The sequence below is a fragment of the Vipera berus genome (genome assembly GCF_964194415.1).
Source record: "Vipera berus genome assembly, chromosome: 4".
Lineage (NCBI taxonomy): Eukaryota > Metazoa > Chordata > Lepidosauria > Squamata > Viperidae > Vipera > Vipera berus.
In genome coordinates, this window is record NC_138206.1 from 28679209 (window position 1) to 28697596 (window position 18388).

The following is an 18388-nucleotide window of genomic DNA, read 5'->3' on the forward strand; positions in this document are numbered from 1 at the left end:
ATAATGTTCATATGGAGGATGTAAAGCATTGGCCTGATTTGTTTTAGTTCACTTGCTTAATGTCTGACTGCTTGCTTAATGTCTGACCTATTTTCTCTGTGTTATGTAATGGTTGTTGTTGCTGTGCTAGACTTGCTGTCTCCAGTCTGATAATTAGGTTTGGGGTGGAAAACTGCAACTTTAAATCTATGAGTTGCCACCTAGAGGCCAACCATATAAATAGCTGCGTAGCAGCTATTAGCTTGCTTCTGTTATGTTCAGAGTTAGAATAAACTTGTTGCTGTTTCAACACTTTGTCTTGCTTAATGCCTCAAGAACCACATATTTAACAGAGGACATCACCATCAGATGGATTTTTAACTGGTTGACAAACTGCACTCAAAAAGTAGTCCTTAATGGTACTACATCTACATGGATGGAAGTAAGAAGTGGGGTATCACAAAGTTCTGTCCTAGGCCCAGTACTCTTCAACATCTTCATAAATGACCTAGATGAGGAAATAGAAGGGGAACTTATCAAATTTGCAGATGATACTAAGCTGGCAGGAACAGCCAATGCCCTAAATGATAGGCTCAAGATGCAGAGGGATCTTTACAGACATGAACACTGGGCCCTATCTAATAAAATGAAATTCAACATAGAGAAATGTAAAGTCTTACACTTAGGCAAGGAAAACCAAAAGTACAAATATGGATTGGGTGAAACCAAGCTTAATAGCACCAAGTGTGAAAGTGATCTTGGAGTCTTAGTGGACAATCAATTAAATATGAGCTAAAAAGCCAATGCAATCCTAAATTGCATTAATAGAGGGATTCAATCAAGATCATGTGAGGTATTAATACCACCCTATAAAGCCTTAGTAAGACCACACCTAGAATATTGCAATCAATTTTGGTCTCCACGCTATAAAAATATGTTGAGACTCTGGAGAGAGTGCAGAGAAGAGCAACAAGGATGATTAGGGCGGGGCTTTTCAACCAGTGGTAGGGGTACCACCTGTGGTACATTGGCACCTGGCAGGTGATACACGGCCATCCTAGAAAAGTGGTAGTGGGGGAGGGGAATGAGCTGAACTGGTGGCAGCACCGTACAAGCCTGAATGAGAAATGGCTGGAGCTGTACGGCTGTTAGGGCTCAGCGGAAACGCCAGAATCAGTGCCAGTCTCCAGCTGGAGCTCGGCACTGATCCTGGTGCTTCTGCTGAGCCCTGAAGAAGCACAGATCAGCTGGAATGGTGCAGCATCTCCAGGGTTTTGTGATTTACATTCAGATGCTTGGCAACTGATTCATATTTATGATGGTCACAGTGTCCCAGGGTCATGTGAAGTGACCAAAACCTGCTGCAACCACCCAGCATACGGGGGAGAAAATAAAACCCAAACTCCCCCCACCCCACCCCACCCCCACTGCCAATCCTCAACAGAAATGCTCACAACAATGAAAACCTTGGACAGGAGGAAGAGCGCGCCAGATGGGCCGGCAGGTGTCTTGCTTGGCTGTGGCTTGGGGGGCACTTTTTTCAGTGCCATTGTAACTTTGAACAGTCACTAAGCGAACTGTTGTAAGTTGAGGTCTACCTGTACTTATCACTTTTTTTCCTTTTTTTTCTTTTTTTTTTCGTCATCAAGGTTTTGACACATTGCTAGGCGACTGGTGGTGCTCGGATGTTGCCATATCCTAAAAAGTGGTACAATGGCTGAAAAAATTAAGAGCCCTGTATTAGGGGACTAGAGGCTAAAACATATGAAGAATGGTTATAGGAACTGGGTGTGGCTAGTCTAGTGAAGAGAAGGACCAGGGAAAACATGATAGCAGTATTCCAATATTTGAGGGGCTGTCACAGAGGAGAGGGGGTCAACCTATTTTCCAAAGCAGCTGAAGGTCAGACAAGGAATAATGGATGGAAACTGATCAAGGAGAATTCAACCTGGAAATAAGGAGAAATTTCCTGACAGTGAGAACAATCAACCAATGGAACAGACTGCCTTCAGATGCTGTTGGTGCTTCTTCACTGGAGGTTTTCAAGAAGAGACTGGACTGCCATCTGTCAGGAATGGTGTAGGGACTCCAGCTTGGGCAGGGGGTTGGACTAGATGACCTACAGGGTACCTTCCAACTCTATTATTCTATTCTATAAAACTTGGCTTGCTATCAAAATTGCTAGGAATTTCATAGCCAAGTTTTCCACCCTTCTTGTGGATATTGGTTTGTATACTCTACATCTAACCTTCCTGTACATGAGATTAGACTTCCTATCAATGATAGAATGGAAGCAAATAATACTCTTGACAGTAGGAATATTTGTACTAGTACCCATATTTTATCATTTTTGTCATCTTCTGGAAAAGCATGTTGTGTTAGTGATTATATTCACAACAAGACTTTTCCCCTGTTATTTACCAAAATTGATAATTTAGCTTCTTTGTTGATTATTATAACATGGGTTACAGATGGGCTGATGATATGGCTGATTTTTTGCTAATTCAATAACTGTATCTTTAAACATGTCAGAAATATTAGCTTAAATAGATCCAAGAGTTTCAGTTGTTCGCAAAATGCCTATCAAGTCTCCTCTGCTTATGCTTTCCAAATATATAAGAATTCACAGACCTATTATATGATAAGTCATATGTCCTCTCCTTGTTGAAATAAGGAGAACAAAATATGGTCTGCTGCAATTTATGAACTTTACAGAAAACATTATTGAAATGACATTTATAGAGAATGGGAGAACTCTGTGCACTGACAAATAGATTACCAGGACCTTTGCTGGGAATTGTTAAGTTTTTGTGAAGGGGATAATAATTTCCCTCTTAATTATTTCATTTATGGAAGACTCTATCCAGTTTTGCTTGGGAGAGAATTAAAAAAAGAGACAGTGGTATTATAGGTGGTGCGATGTTAATGAGATGCTGTTGCTGTTCCTTGAACTAATTCAGAAGCCAGAGCAAAGGGAATTATGAGTTGAAGAGTTTATGAGGCTTGACAAAAACTGACTGTGCTAGGGTACAGGAGGAGGAGGAGGCATCAGTCAGGCTGAGTCCAGTCTCCATAGTAACAAGTTGAGAGGGCCCAGGACTGGAATTGCAGTGCTGGAATGTGAGATGCATCAGCAAATCTGTGTGTGAAAAATAGAACAGAAGCTGAACATTGTGGTTTAGAAGAACTGGAGTGCTCTTGCCAAATTAAATGTGCAGAAGATAGTGGACACTCTTCTCATCCTTATAAATACATGTTTTTTACAGCTATATTTTTCTTTAAGCAATTCTAATAGCACACATTTTAAAAACATGTGTATATATTCAAAATCCATGATGTGCCTAGTATTTTTTTAAAAAAAATATCTTTAAAGGGCCTTGAATTCAAAGTTTTGATTTGAATACCCGCATATAATGAAGAGTCAGAATCATATGGTGGTTAAGATGTTGGACCTGAAATGTGAAGGCCAGGTCAGGACTGTCCTCAGCCGTGAAAAAGCATTGGATGATGTGGGTCAGTTGTTCTCTTTCAGTCCAACCTTTTTCACAGAATTTGAAAAGAGAAAATGGGAGAGGAAACATTAGGAATTCAACACACTAATTTCATGGTGAAAGGAAAAATACAAATCCAGTAAATAAATAATAAGCAAAAACACACATGCACACACACACACACACACAGTAAGATTAGAACTGAGTTTGACTGCCCTAAATTACAAGTTATCTTGGTCAACTGAACAAATAACATGTGTAAAATCAAGCAGTAAAACAATCTGTCTAGGCCAGTGATGGCAAACCTTTTAGAGACCGAGTGCCCAAACTGCAACCCAAAACCCACTTATGTATCATTGGGTGCTGGGTGGCCATGGCCCTTTGGGTGGGTGTGGCCAATTGGGTGAGCGTGGCTGCAGTGGTAGCTGCAGACTGGGTGGGACTAAAAAGTTCAATCAATCAATTCTAACTTTGCAAGAACTGTCCCCCCCACAAAAAGTTGATTAATTGAACCTTTTTGGGGGGTACATGGTGGCAGAGGCCTAAAGGGAAAAGGTTTTATAAAACCCAGCTGAAGGCCTAGGACTGGGGCGACAGCATGCATGTTCATAGAGAGGGCTCTGCGTGCCACCTGTGGCACCCGTGCCATAGGTTCGCCACCACGGGTCTAGGCTATTGACAAATGAATACTATGGCAGAGTAATTAAAGAAGTTGTAGACTTTAATAACACAACTGATAAGACAATTATAATTAAAGTTATTAAAATGTAACTTAATGAATACTATGAAATAGATGCAGACCTTATATAGATAAAGTAGCAATGAAATGCATTTATTAGCTTCCATGCAGCAGACATTGTATTTCTATGTGTTTGTATCTGTTATTATTAATGTTTGTGCTACAAAATACTTGACATTCTTTGTAATTTTGGCTAAAACATGTTCATGAAACTATATCTGAAATTTTACTAGCCACTTAAACTATTGAGCAAGTTATAAATTGCCCAAATTTGAAATCCAGGCCCATGGATGATTCACGTTCATCCAAACAAATGCTACATCAAAACTGCAATTGAACACAATCTTTAATGCAGTTTATGCCAAAACCTGTACATCACTTGGACAACAACAGTATAAGTTGAAAAAAGACACTGATGAGTGCAGTGTACTTTGTCTTTCCCAGTGTACTCTCCCATAGAAGTGGGAGACTATAATAAATTTAAATTAATAATAGTTTCATTATAGTATACAGTTGTACAGTTGCAAATTCAAACTTACCATATTTCTATCAATAAATGAATAGACATTAAATAAAAATGAAGTCAGTTGCTCTTTCTTATTTTTAACTCTCAGAATCTTAAAGACCAAGTTCATATAATTGCCAGAAGTAATTCAAGTCTCTTATTTGAAATGGCTTTTGATGGACAAATTTCACAAATAATGGATTTATTAAAAATATTATAGATATTCATATTTAATATTGACAGTTACTCTGGGGAGTAGTGCATATTCTCTCTGTGTAAGTTGTAAACATGTGCACAGATGCATTTACAAATAAGCTGCTAGCTCCTTTATTTTACTACAATTTTAATTCAATACAGTAGGACATACACTTTTTCAGTGTACTAGATTTTATCATCAGGTATTTTACTATGCTCATTGTTCAGGAAGAGTGGGAATTGTGGGCGAGAGGAGAAATGAAAGGTTCATAGAGATTTCTCAGTTGTCAGAGAATCTGCTAATGAAGTTCTTTCATGATAATATATGGATGAGCAAGTAATGTTGCTAAGGCAGCATTTCTAGTTTGTCTTTCTTCACCTATGGAAAATTAAATTTATAGTGTCTCCCAGGGGTCAGGTAATTGGTGAGTGTATCTGCATCTAATCTGTGCATGTACAGTGATCCAAAACCTTGAAAATTTATTCAAAGCTCTTTTCTGATTTCTCATTTGTGGTTGATATTTTGTCTCTTTTCTTCCCTAGAGATCAAGCACTGTGTTCCCAATCCAATACTTCTCCCAGCAAGCAGTTCTGGGACCTTTGTCCCTCTCCACCCCTCCCCTTCTTTCTAACCTAAATAATATCATGCTTACATTTTATGAGAGAAGGACAACACTAAAAACCATTAGATTTGCTTCTTAACAAATGTCCTACTTTCACAGGCAATTGAACTGTAACATGTGCTCTATTCAAACATGTCAATAAACATTATTGCAAAGTCATGGAAGCAATAATAAGAATATATGAAACTCACCTTTATCACTATGTCCCATGAATTTATACAATGTTTTTTTTTATCTCAAAAAGCTTGTAGTCCTATTTGAACAGAGGCATATTCTCTTCTTGAGTGCATGACAAGCAAGAAATTATTTAGAAACATTTCTCACTTTATAGAAACAAAATTAAAATGCATAAAATATTCCATAGAATGAGATGAATTAACATGGAAGATTTTTTACATGATTAATACTTAAAAAAGTTAATTTCTCTTCCTGTAACTCTGTCAAAATTATGTTCCCATTTATGAACAGATGTTCATCTGACTTATTAAATCCTTACATTCAATCCTAGTTGCCTTTAAAAAGCAGAAAGAAAAGACAAGCTTGCCCTAATTACAATGATATGAACTATAACTGCGGTTAATAGTATGGTTATTAATATCCTTTCCTAATCTGACCACTATCTCTTCAGGTTCCATTACCAAAGACTCTATGATTATTGGATCCTGTATGGTTATTGCTGTGAATTCCAAGAATTAGAGCTTATACATGTGGAGTATGGCCAGATTGAAAAAGATTTCTGGAAAGTATTCACCACCCACTATTTTCAAGAATGCAAGGAAAGCAGTGAGGTTGTGTTCAGTGTAGCCTGAACCAATCAGTAATGTAGCTGCTGCATTTTGAAAGAAATATCTCCTAATATAGCACCCTGCAGTAGCCAACTGTAGTAAATATTTTAGAGTTATCTTGGTTAGGTTATCTCTGTCTGTGATAGGTTACAGTTGGCACACCAACCTCACTTCATAGGAACCACCTTGTGTCATCAATATTTTTCAAGTGTCCGAGAAGTCACTGCTTTCATTGTATCTTCACAGAACAGGTTGCTATTAATCTTTCATACTGAGTGGCATCTCCTTCACTAGTATGCTGGAAAAAGAAGCCAAATCGATCAATGTTTTATGTAAAATTTGCTTCATTTTTTTTGCAAGCAAAATCAAATAGATTTGTCTCAGTGTAGACTTCATTAATAGTTTATACCAGTGTTTTGTTTTGTTTTTTGTAAAAGAAAAAGGTGCCGGAACTCACATATGTCATACAACCCACCTTGCCTACCCTACAAGGTTCCATCCAAAAAAGGTGCTGGAACTCCGTTCTGAGTGTTCTATGACAAAAAAAGCCCTGGTTTATACTGTTTATAAGGATGTATCCTCAGCAATCATTTATTATTTTTATGGTTTTTGTGGGGAATGGCCTTTTTTGTTTTTTTTTTGTTTGTAGATGTAAAAGCTATAGTCAGGATGTATGAAAAGATAAGGGCTTTTAAGCATGCTATCTCTTGATTACCTCAGTCAGACTAGACTCACTCAATACTTAGAGGAGTTCTACATGTCTCATTGCTCCCTCTAAAAGAGGTAATAGTAAGAACTTTAATGGATAATTCTCTCTTAAACTCTTACAATTATAGGCCAGCCTCATTTTTAGGACAGTGAATTAAGAAGACACTCACAATATGGCTTCCATTCTTATATCATCCCACCCTAAACCAATCAGACTTGTCTTGGTGTATTTCCTAGGAGCTGCCATTTGAAAAAAAACAACCAACTGTTATAATAGCATACAATATGGTAGTTAAGGAACTAAATATTCCAAAGTTCAGGAATCTGTGCTAGTTGCCAATTGCGTCCTGGGCACAGTTTAAGTTGTTGGCACTGATCTTTAAAATCAAAATGTGTTATAGCTTGATGGTATAAGGGTCTACCTCACTTTTTATAAACTTGCCAGACTGTTAAGATTTTCATGAAAACCCTTTTCAAGATCTTTGACTTTTAGGAGTCACTTTTTCTAAAATAACATGTATTAAACTTATGCCATATTTTATGTTGTATTTTTTATAAACAACCAAACAAATCTATAGGAGAGGGCCTTCTGTATTACTTCTAATCTTTCACTATAAGTTTTTGGAAATTGATATCAACCTGCCTCTCTCAACCTTATTTCTTTACTGTAAAAAAAGCTTATAATTGTTTTACCTCAAATGAAAAAAAGCAAGCTGCCTGCTCACTAGCTTCTAGATGGTTTATAAAAATAAACATATAAACACAGAATACATCTAATAAAGTCGGGATAAAACATATCACATCCATTTCATTTTTGTTCATTCTGAAAGTTTTGCAGAAAAGGATACTTTTCCCACACACACACACACATTTGAAATATCAAAAAAATAGGAGCCCTTCTGACCATGATAGATAGATTATTCTATTCCAATAATTCCTTATTATTATTGCCTGCCTGCCTGCCTGCCTGCCTGCCTATCTATCTATCTATCTATCTATCTATCTATCTATCTATCTATCTATCTATCTATCTATCTATCTATCATCAACACTTTAGTATTGTCTCTCATTTGGAGAGGTTAGAAAGTCTCTATAGTTATCTATAAGTCATCAAAATCTCTTCCTGCACTTTAATCCAAATCAACCACAGTGAAACTGTTTGATGCAGACAAGGCCCTTGACAGAGTGAAGTGGAAATTATTGAAACAAGTCTTGGCCATTTTTTTTAAAGTTTTTTTGAAAAACTAATTTAATGAAATATTGCACTCTAAGTCTTCATATGGTACTTTAAACTTTATCTGTATAGATATCACATGGAACTAATCAAGAAAATCCTTCATCTTCTGTCATACTTAATTTGATATTGGAACCATTGATGTATCTTATCAGGCAAAGGGAAATTATTTTAAGTAGAACAACAAATGTTATAACAGATTAATAATACAGGTCTTATTAATATTAGATTTAGGTCTTATTCGGTCTTACTAGGTCTTATCAGCATACTGGCTGCCATATCAAAAAATCTTGGATGACACTTTGAAATTGCACACATTGACAAAATGTCCATCTGTCAATTATAGAAGCCCACAGTGCTTGAATCCAAACACATAATATGCCAATATATTACAATTACTTCCCTAGGTTCTTGGAAAGAACAATGCATATAAAGGTCAATACCAGCTAAAGAACTGGTAGCAATGATTTCATATTGAAGTGTATAGAATCATAACAATAAGGTTATAACCAGTATAATATAAATATGGGGCAAATATGGAAAAAAAAATAATTAGATGATTTGTCACCCCTTGCTTCAATATTAAACATTCATGAGGGTGATTGCACAAAAACGTTTGCTCAGTAGATAATAACACATACAGACCAGAAAAATAAATTATAAAGAAAAATAAAAATTGTTAAAAACAGTTGTGCATGCAATGATCAGGTTGTAACATGCTTTCATACCTGGTAGCAATGTAAAATCCAAAAATTTTTTAAGTCTGGCATTTAAAAAACAAAGGTTTAATATTTAAGCTCTTGCTTGGTTTGTAAAATAAGGTTAAAATTATTAAATTAGTACTTTTTATAATTAATCTTTACATACTATTTATATTACTATATATCAGCAATTGTAAATAATTATTAGATTCTAACTTAATTTTTATTATTAGTTATTATAACTGTACAACTCCACTGGAGTTTTTATTAGGTATTAGATTACTAACATAATTTCTTAACTGATACAAGATATTTTAATATGAAACACTAATTCAATATTACTTTCAATTTTTGTATTTAATCTTATAACAATTTTACATGTAAGATAGCAGAATGTGAGTTAGATAACAGAAAAAGAGAAAGAGAGACAGAGGACACAAAGAAGAAGAAAAAAATAATAGAACTGAAAAGTTATTGAAAAGGGATAGTGAAGGAAAGGTTCTCTATTGTAACTTATAGTCAGTACTATATTATTAACTTTGTATTTCATTCCAGCTTTTGAATTTAAAAATGTCTGTCCTTTTTAATTCATGTTCGCTTTAAGAATGCTGAAAATGCCTAGCCAATCCGGTGTTCCCTTTTTCATAGTGATGCCGATAGAAAATAGCACCAGGAGTAATATGCTATCCTCTGCGGCACCTAATACTAAAGATAATATATTGGCATCACGACTAGCAGCAGTCAATACTTCCATACTGTTTGATGCCCATCCATGTTTCCCCTGCATCGAGTCTGTCATCAATCAGAATGAAACAAGTGTTAGAAGTGTTCTCTTTAGTAGCCCCAAGCTGCAAAAAACATTGATCCCTAACCTGTCTTTTCAGAATAGCATCCCCATTACATCTATCTCTGCAAGTAGGAAGCAGGGATGGAAAGCCTGAGGAAGGAAAGCTGCCAAAAAACCATCCATTGATCTCCTCTCTCTCTCTCTCTCTCTCTCTCTCTCTCTCTCTCTCTCTCTCTCTCTCTCTCTCTCTCTCTCTCTCTCTCTCTCTCTCTCCCCCCCCCCCCCGTCTCTCTGTGTGTGTGTGTGTGTGTGTGTGTGTGTAGGAGGAGGAGGAGGAGGCTAACTCAGCAATGTCCTGGGATCACAACACAAGCTCCATCTTTTTTTCTATTCTGCTGCATAACACTGCATACTGTAGATGCACAAAAATCTTGCATATGTCAAAAGTGACAGATTCCAGAAGATACGAGTGAATGCTGACTAGTATGGAGGTTTCAAGTTTCTCTTTAAAAATTGTTTTAGTCAATTTTTCATGTCCTTATTTATAAACTCTCTTTCTTCATGCAATTGCAAGAAAGGATCTTTAATCTAGATTGTTACAATTCAATATAGCCTATTTATTTTGGGTTTTGTATGCCATCTAGAGTATGTTTCCTAGAGTCCAGTGGAGTTGTACAGTTAAAATAAATTTAAATAATGCATTTCATTATTCTACTTATACCCTACTTTTATGCTAATATTAGCATTCAAAGTGGCTTATACAAAATGGTTCCCTATGCTTTACAAGGCTTTACTAGTTATCTGCACACCAAAACATTTCTTAAAGAAGAAGAAACATATCTAACTATATGAGCTGCAGTTTGGTAATTCTGTAAAAACACTGAATTTACTCATACAAAACATGACTTTCTTCTCTCCAAATAAAATGCTAGACAGTTCTTTCTTCATAGCAGCAAATTTGATTTTCCGTAAAGAAGTCCAATTTCATATTGATTGTTTATATTTTTATGCATTATTGAAAAAGCTAATACTGAGATATTTCTTTTTGCAAAATTTGCAATATTGTAATATGTGTCATATAAATGCACTTCTGCTTTTTGCTGAAATCTTTTGGGATCTTTTGTCAGCATAAGCATAAACAATTAATTTGATAATGTTTGCTGAATATTCTACATTTGAAGCCAGTCTTTGACCTGCTGACCAGACCTGCTTTGATCTAGTCTTTTTCCCCCTTTCTTCCAATTACTATAAGTGGTCCTCAAGATATGACCGTAATGAAGCCTGCCCATTACGGTCGCATGTTGTGGCAGCTGTTAATGACCCTATCCCTGTCCTCCTTGATGCAACTGTTAAGTATTAAACAAACATGAGGGTTGTTAAATGGAGCACAGCCCCATGATCTCCTGCTCTGGGCTTCTCCCCCACCCTCTGAGGCACTTCATGTTCTGCTTCTTGCTGGGGTCCCCACAGTCCTTCAGCTTTATTTCTACCCAGAGATCAAGGAAGAACAAGCATTCTAAAGCTTGCAAGCCTCCAGTGAGCAAGGGGAGATCCCTTCCAAGGACTTGCAGAGTCAGCCTGCTCCAGGCCCAGCAATGCCCAACTTATCTTTCTGTTTTTTTGCAGCTTCTGGAGGAGACCTGGCCAATAAAGGATCAGTTTCTTATAGACCCAGCCTTGTGACAAACTCCTTCTCTTTTGCAACCCGTGATACTGTCGAATTTTTGTTTTTAAGGAGCTCTATTTTTTAAGAGGGCTCTATTTGTTTCTTTAAAAGCCCCCCCCCCCCCATAGACACAGATACCAATTCACAAGAATGACATCTGCTTTGCCATGAGGCTAGGTCTATAAGAAAATTGATCTTGAATGTCCCAGGTCCCTCTCTCAGAAGCTGCAAAAAGCAGAAAGATAAGTTGGTTGTTGTCGGACCCTGGAGTAGGTTAAGTCATGTAAGTCCTTGACTGGGAAGGAAGCTGGAGGCTTGCAAACTCTGGCCATCCTGACCTTCTCTCACTTGCTGTAGTTTGCAAACTCCGGCTGATCTGACTTCCTCTTGTTTGCTGGGTGAGAAAGAAACTGGAATCTTGCAAACTCCAGCTGATTTGTGCTCACTGCAGCCTGATCTCATATGAGGGACCCAGCAGGCTGGAATGGATAGGTGGGTGAATGCTGCAGTCTGTTGTAAGAGCAAATGACTGCAAGAGTGCTGCAGCTCTATCTTTTAAATTGGATCTTAAGTATCTTTGGGGAAGTCTGTAATAACTTCAAATTGTCACTAAGTGACCTATCACAAATTGAGGACTACCTGTATTGCCATCCTATCAAGAATTTGCTCTTCACTTCTATTTTACCCTGCAAAAAATAGAACTGAACTTCTTGCCTAAGACTTTACTATTATTCTAAAGTATAATGATTCTGTTATTTAGGCATTCCACCCTATGGTCGTTTTGGTTGTCACTTCTCTTTTTATCACACAAAAAGGTAAAGGAAAATAAAAACAAAAAAGGGTGAAGGTACATTGTCTAAACCTACCTGAAATTCCCCAGATTATGCCACTGTAGATGTAATTTTCCATTATGAGAATTGGGAGAGAGGAAATAAAGTAGGAAGACTTTCAACTTTCTTTATATCAATTGGAAAGATTAACATGGCCACTAGCCAATCAACTCAGTTATTTTTGATCATGCTTTGTCAGCACATCAACTGACAAGTGAATAAATTAATTTGGGTGGGTATCTGCAGAAGACCCATAATCTATTAAGGAAATTACTTGCCTTAGTCAGGCAAATTTTCTTGTTGGCATTTGATTGTTCTCAAGTTACTTACAGATCAATTGTTTTATTTATCTAAATCTTCCCAGGTTAGGCTCATCTGTTGTTTACTAGATCCTCTTTTTTCTGAAAATAGAATAATGTCTACTCCAGTTATCTAGCATTTCACCAGTTCTCTAGAAGTTCTTGAGCCAAATCATCTGCTAGTTTCTTCAATGCATCAGTATCATAGGATGCAAACCATCTGCTCCTGGAGATTTAAGGTCATATAAAGTAAAAATGTGTTCTCTGACCATGCTGCTATCATTAACAATCTTGTCCCTTTTTCTTGTCAGCTTTCTTTTTGCTTGAGAAGACTGAAGGAGTTGATTAGATATGTCTTTTTATGATTGTTGCTACTAGCATTTTGTTTTCTTAACTGAATAGTTGGTATACTGACTCTGTATATATTATTCTGAATATATAAAAAAAGGATAATCAGCTTAGTGTAGACTAAAAACTGGGAAACCATAAATTTCTAATCTTGCCTTAGGCACAAAACCAGCTGGGTAACTTTGGGTAGTCACTCTCTGTCGCCCCTATAAAGAAGGCAAAAGCAAACCAGTTCTGAAAAAGTTGCCAGGAAAACCTAAGGGTAGGTTTGCCAAGAGTAAGATTGACTCAAAATTGCTAAAGATGCACAGAGAGAAAGAGATAGGTTACTTCACTAGTCTCAGTTCATTTGAGTTTTACTTACTTGGCATCAATTTTCTAGTGTTATGGGCTACTTTTCTTAATTATACTTTGGTGGCATAATTCTTTTTTATTTCCTGTATGTTTCATTTTTGTTTTGTTTTGTGATCCTTAAAGAAGCTTTTTGTATAGTGGCATTGACTTCTTTTGATAAGCTCATTTTTTTGTGCTCATTCGGTTTTGTAGCTTTGTACCATTGTACTTATAGTATCTTCTTAGGAAATCCTACACATGTTGAGCTCCTCTTCCTATTAGCTTTTCATATTTATCATAGTTCAGAGTTTATTCAAATCCACTTTCTTAAGTCCAAGATTCTAATATGTGTAAAGGGCTAACTGTATTACATGGTTACTTTCCCCTAATGTCCTTGATACTTTCCCAACTAAGTCTTCCCTATTAATTAATTATGATGTCAAGGATAGCTGACCTGCTTGTGCCTTTCTACATTCTGAAGGCAAAAGCTGCCAGCAAGACAACTTGGGAATTTTGCTTGAAGGAATATGGTTGGCAGAGTGTGTCTTCTTCCAACAGATGTTGGGCTAATTAAGACATGTAGAAAAACAAGCCTAGGAAATCAGGCAAGGAGATGACAAGCCATATGTGTAATATCCATGTAATATGAATTAGACCTCCCCTACGGAGACCAAAATATGTTTTCAGTAGTCCTCACCATGACTTGTTCTAAACTAAGTCTTGGACAGAATCTAAATATGATGAAGAAAAATCTGCTGTGCGTCCTTCTTTATTATGCAATAGATTTATAAACTGTAGTTCAGATTTTCTGAATTCAAAAAGTTCCTAAGATCCCCTGATGTTATCTCTCTCTCTTCTCTCTCTCCCTCTCCTTCCTCTTCCCAAACCTCCAGACCACTTGGAATTGATACTGGTGACAGCAGTATCCTAGAAAGCCTCTCAGGAACCTCTGAAAAGTATTAATACATATGTTTCCTACATGCATGGATGCTTTTGGGAAATATTACTTCAAATCTCTATAGCACTCTGGCATTGCAGTCTAGAAGGATAAACAAGTTTGGCTAAAATCAAGTGATGGGATTAAAAGAATATGCATAGAAATATGACGTGTCCTGCTGTCTAGCAGTAGTGAGAAAGAAACAGACTCTCAGGAATATCACTGTTCTATTAACAGCTCATAGACACCTGCTATACTATTGCCCTAATTGTAAACTCTTATTCTGTCAGTTATGTTAATGGCAACATACTATTAATCTAAGCATTAAAATGCTATTGCACTGGTTCCACATTATCACCATAGGAGCAGTGTAATATCAAGTATTGCTTTTTTACTAAGAACAGTGTAAATCTGGTGTCCCAAGAAGATTAACATTCACTCTTTCATAATATTTGATTATATTATGTGCAGATAAATGTTGTTGATATTACTTTATTTACAATATTCATTTGGAGAGGTAGGAATTATTGATTAGATCAAAATGGAGGTGAATGAAATTATATCTTCTAATCAGCTAAATGATAATTGAAGATAACTGTAGGCTTACTACCCATGTTACAATTTACAAAGAATATTGCCTATTTTTAAGGGCATATTAAAGGTAAAGGTAAAGGTTCCCCCGCACATGCGTGCTAGTCGTTTCCGACTCTAGGGGCCGGTGCTCATCTCCGTTTCATAGCCGAAGAGCCAGCGCTTGTCCGAGGACGTCTTCGTGGTCATGTGGCTGGCATGACTAGACGCCAAAGGCGCACGGAACGCTGTTACCTTCCCACCGGAGTGGTCCCTATTTGTCTACTTGCATTTTTACGTGCTTTCGAACTGCTAGGTTGGCAGAAGCTGGGACGAGTAACAGGCGCTCACTCTGCTACGTGGCACTCGGGATTCGACCCGCCAAACTGCCGACCTTCCGATCGACAAGCTCAGCGTCCTAACCCACTGAGCCACCGCGTCCCTTAAGGGCATATTAGGAAGGATTATTTCAGATCTGAAATAAACATTCACAATAATCATTCAGAAAGGATACCACCATAGTAACATCCATATGATAGGCAACTAAGTTGTGTACAAGTGGTTTTTAAAAAAATGCAACCGTATTTGTGACAAATTAATCATTTTCACATTTTTTAAAGAGAGGAGAAATCACCAACTGCTGGATTAGCGTACGTCCTTTCTTATTTCATCAAGCAATTTCTGTAGTGCTAGGCCACAATTATATTCTCCTGTCATTATCCATCTCTGCAGAATGAAATGCAATGAAAAATAGAATAAAAGGGATGGTAAAGAGGAAATATTCATTTAGAAATTCAGACAAAGCAGGATCGGTTAAGAGCATGGATTTACCAAAGGGGAAAAATATTTGTAGCTCAAGGTTGAACTGCAGGGTCTTTAGTGCTCTCTGAGCTTGGATGTTTTGTTGTAGATCTTTCATTACCAAACTAGGTAACATCACCAGTGCTACTTGAGAGTGTAGAGAGTAGAAAGCTTCCAGGCCTGGCATTCAGGCAAATCAACCATCAAGAGGCAATAGAAATAAACAACAACTATATACCATTCAAAAAAGAACATCAAAAAGCCAAAAAGGAAATAAAAAGACCAAACATTTCCTCACCAGCAATCAACACTGAGATAAGCAGAGATTAACACCTAGATTAACATTAGACCAACAATCAAAAAGCAAACAATACCTCAATCAAGTAACTACTAGCTCAGACAAACTAGTTAACAGTAAACATCCCAGCTTCCCTACTAGTACTGATGATATTACCTAGTTTGGTAATGAAATGTCTGCAAAAAAATAAACCAAGTTGAGAGAGCACCAAGGACCACATAGCATGAATTTAGCCAGGCATTTTTTTTTTGTTTTATGGAAAAAAATATCCTGCACAATCAATTGAATTTCTATTTCAAAAATGCCAAGGTTAGTTACATTTCCTGGAAGTAATTACACATTTCCTGGAAGTAATTACACAATTCTGTAGTCATGGAATCTTTTGAAGAAATTTAGCAATGAAGAAAAGCCATATGTGATAAGGGCAAGATTTTATCCATTTTTTAAAATATAATTTTGTGGTTTTTATAGTCACTATTTTGGAATGTTGAATCACAAAATTCTGAACTACAGCATATTAAGAGACACTTTGCTGCAGTCTCCCTCTTTCTTCCCCCTTTTGTAGAGGTAGATATTATCATTAGGTTTTTGTGTGTGCATTTACTTATAAATAATTCTCATGGCATTTACCTTGGAATAAATTTATTTACATTGGGGTTTCATTGCTGACAAGATCAAAATAGTTGTTCATCAAAGCTGAATGGACTGCAGTTTTTCATCCAATGTAAGAATTTACAGTCCAGAATATCCTAATTTGACCATACTGACTGATAATTTTAGAAGGTGTTCAACATATCTGGAAGATATTACCATGGGAGAAGTTGAATTTTGATGTAAATGGTCTTTTACAAGACAAATAAACTGTAAAATGGCAGAGGAGAACTGTATTTCATGGCATATATCTAATGACTATAACACATATGTCTTAAATTTTGTATTTCACATTTTTCATTTGTATGCTTTACACAGGGAAAGAAGGGGGAGGGGGAGACAATCAATATTCTGGCTGCACATAGAAAGGTAATGTGTGAGGAAGAGAGAAAGTAAGTGAATATATTTCAGGCAACTGAGAAGCATTCACCACATGCAGACAGTCTAAATTAGGGGCAGAATGTTGAGAGAAATATTGAAGAAGCCTAATTATCTATGCATTTGAATGTTTGGTGAAGAGATGAAGGCACCAGGGTAGAAACTGTGGGTTCTAGTCCCGCTTAAGGCACAAAGCCAGTTAGTTTCATTAGCTGGTCCATTTTTATTAGTCCTAGAAAACCAGCAATGACGAATGACACTTCCCCAAAAGACCTTGCAAAGAAAACTGTTGGAACTTGTCACCAGGAGTCAAAAATTAACTTGAAGGCACACATGCATGTTCAACAGTGTGATCGATTAGTTATTATTAAATTATTTCATTTGCATCTAAAGGGCAGGATTTATTGGTAGAATTTGCCAATTTCACTCATTGTTTATTGAAGATATGAATTAGAGGCAGAGGATAGGTTCCTATTTGTTGATTGATATAGAATATAGGAAAGTCAATTCTTTGCTCTTATCCATTTTGGGATATATATTGTAATATATTTGGATTTTACTTGAACTGTTTCACGTGTCTGTTTGAATGCTGTTTAAGGTTGCTCAATTGGTGTGTCTGTGTAATGGTCACTGGCTAAGGCAGACTTGTTGTCTCCAAGAAGATCATTGGATGATTTGGGGCAGGAATGGGTTCCTTTAAACCTATTGGCTGCCACCTAGTGGCCAACCATATAAGTAGCTGCGCAGAAGCCTCTGTTTCAGTTCTGTTCCTGTTGCCTCAATAAAGCAGTGTTCCTGTTTGCAACCTCTCATCTCACTTATTGCCAGCAAAGAACTCACTGCACAACATTTTTTTTTTAAAAAAATGCCAATCGGGAAAGATACACTGTAAAGATACAGTGTTAAAGTGTTATTTTTAAGAAAATTGACCATATAATGACAAATGAGTAGAAAGCAAGAATACCTACAACAGTAATGAGAAAAAGCAATTGTACTCTAAACAATATGGTTACCTGCTTCTTTTCATTATTATTCAGTTTTATTTGTTCTGTCTGTTACATTTAATTATAAATAATTGGCACATCCTAAGATGAGACATTTTCTTCTGTTGCTTGTAAGCTATAAACAGAAAAACTAAATTGCTCAAAAATCTATTAAAATAAATATCACCTAAGCCCTGGAATCTTCTTCCTATTCCAATATCAACACCTTGTTTGTATAATATGATTCTTTTATTGGGGAGGGAGATTTAAGAATGATCAGGAATGAGGTTCAAGCATTTACTCATCGCTTAGTCACAGTGTGTTAATCTTCATAAACAACCAAAGTTTAAGGTATAGATGAAAAGCAATGTCTTTCTGCTGATTTATTATTGTAATGAAAGCAAATTAGAGTAAAAACAATGTCCTGTGCACATCTGGATTCAGATATTAGATGGGGTGAGATGGCCCCATAATTTGCCAGGGTTTCGGGGGTGTTTTTGGATCTTAGGTTAAGCTTTCTTGGGTTAGCCTTCCTCTATTGGCCATA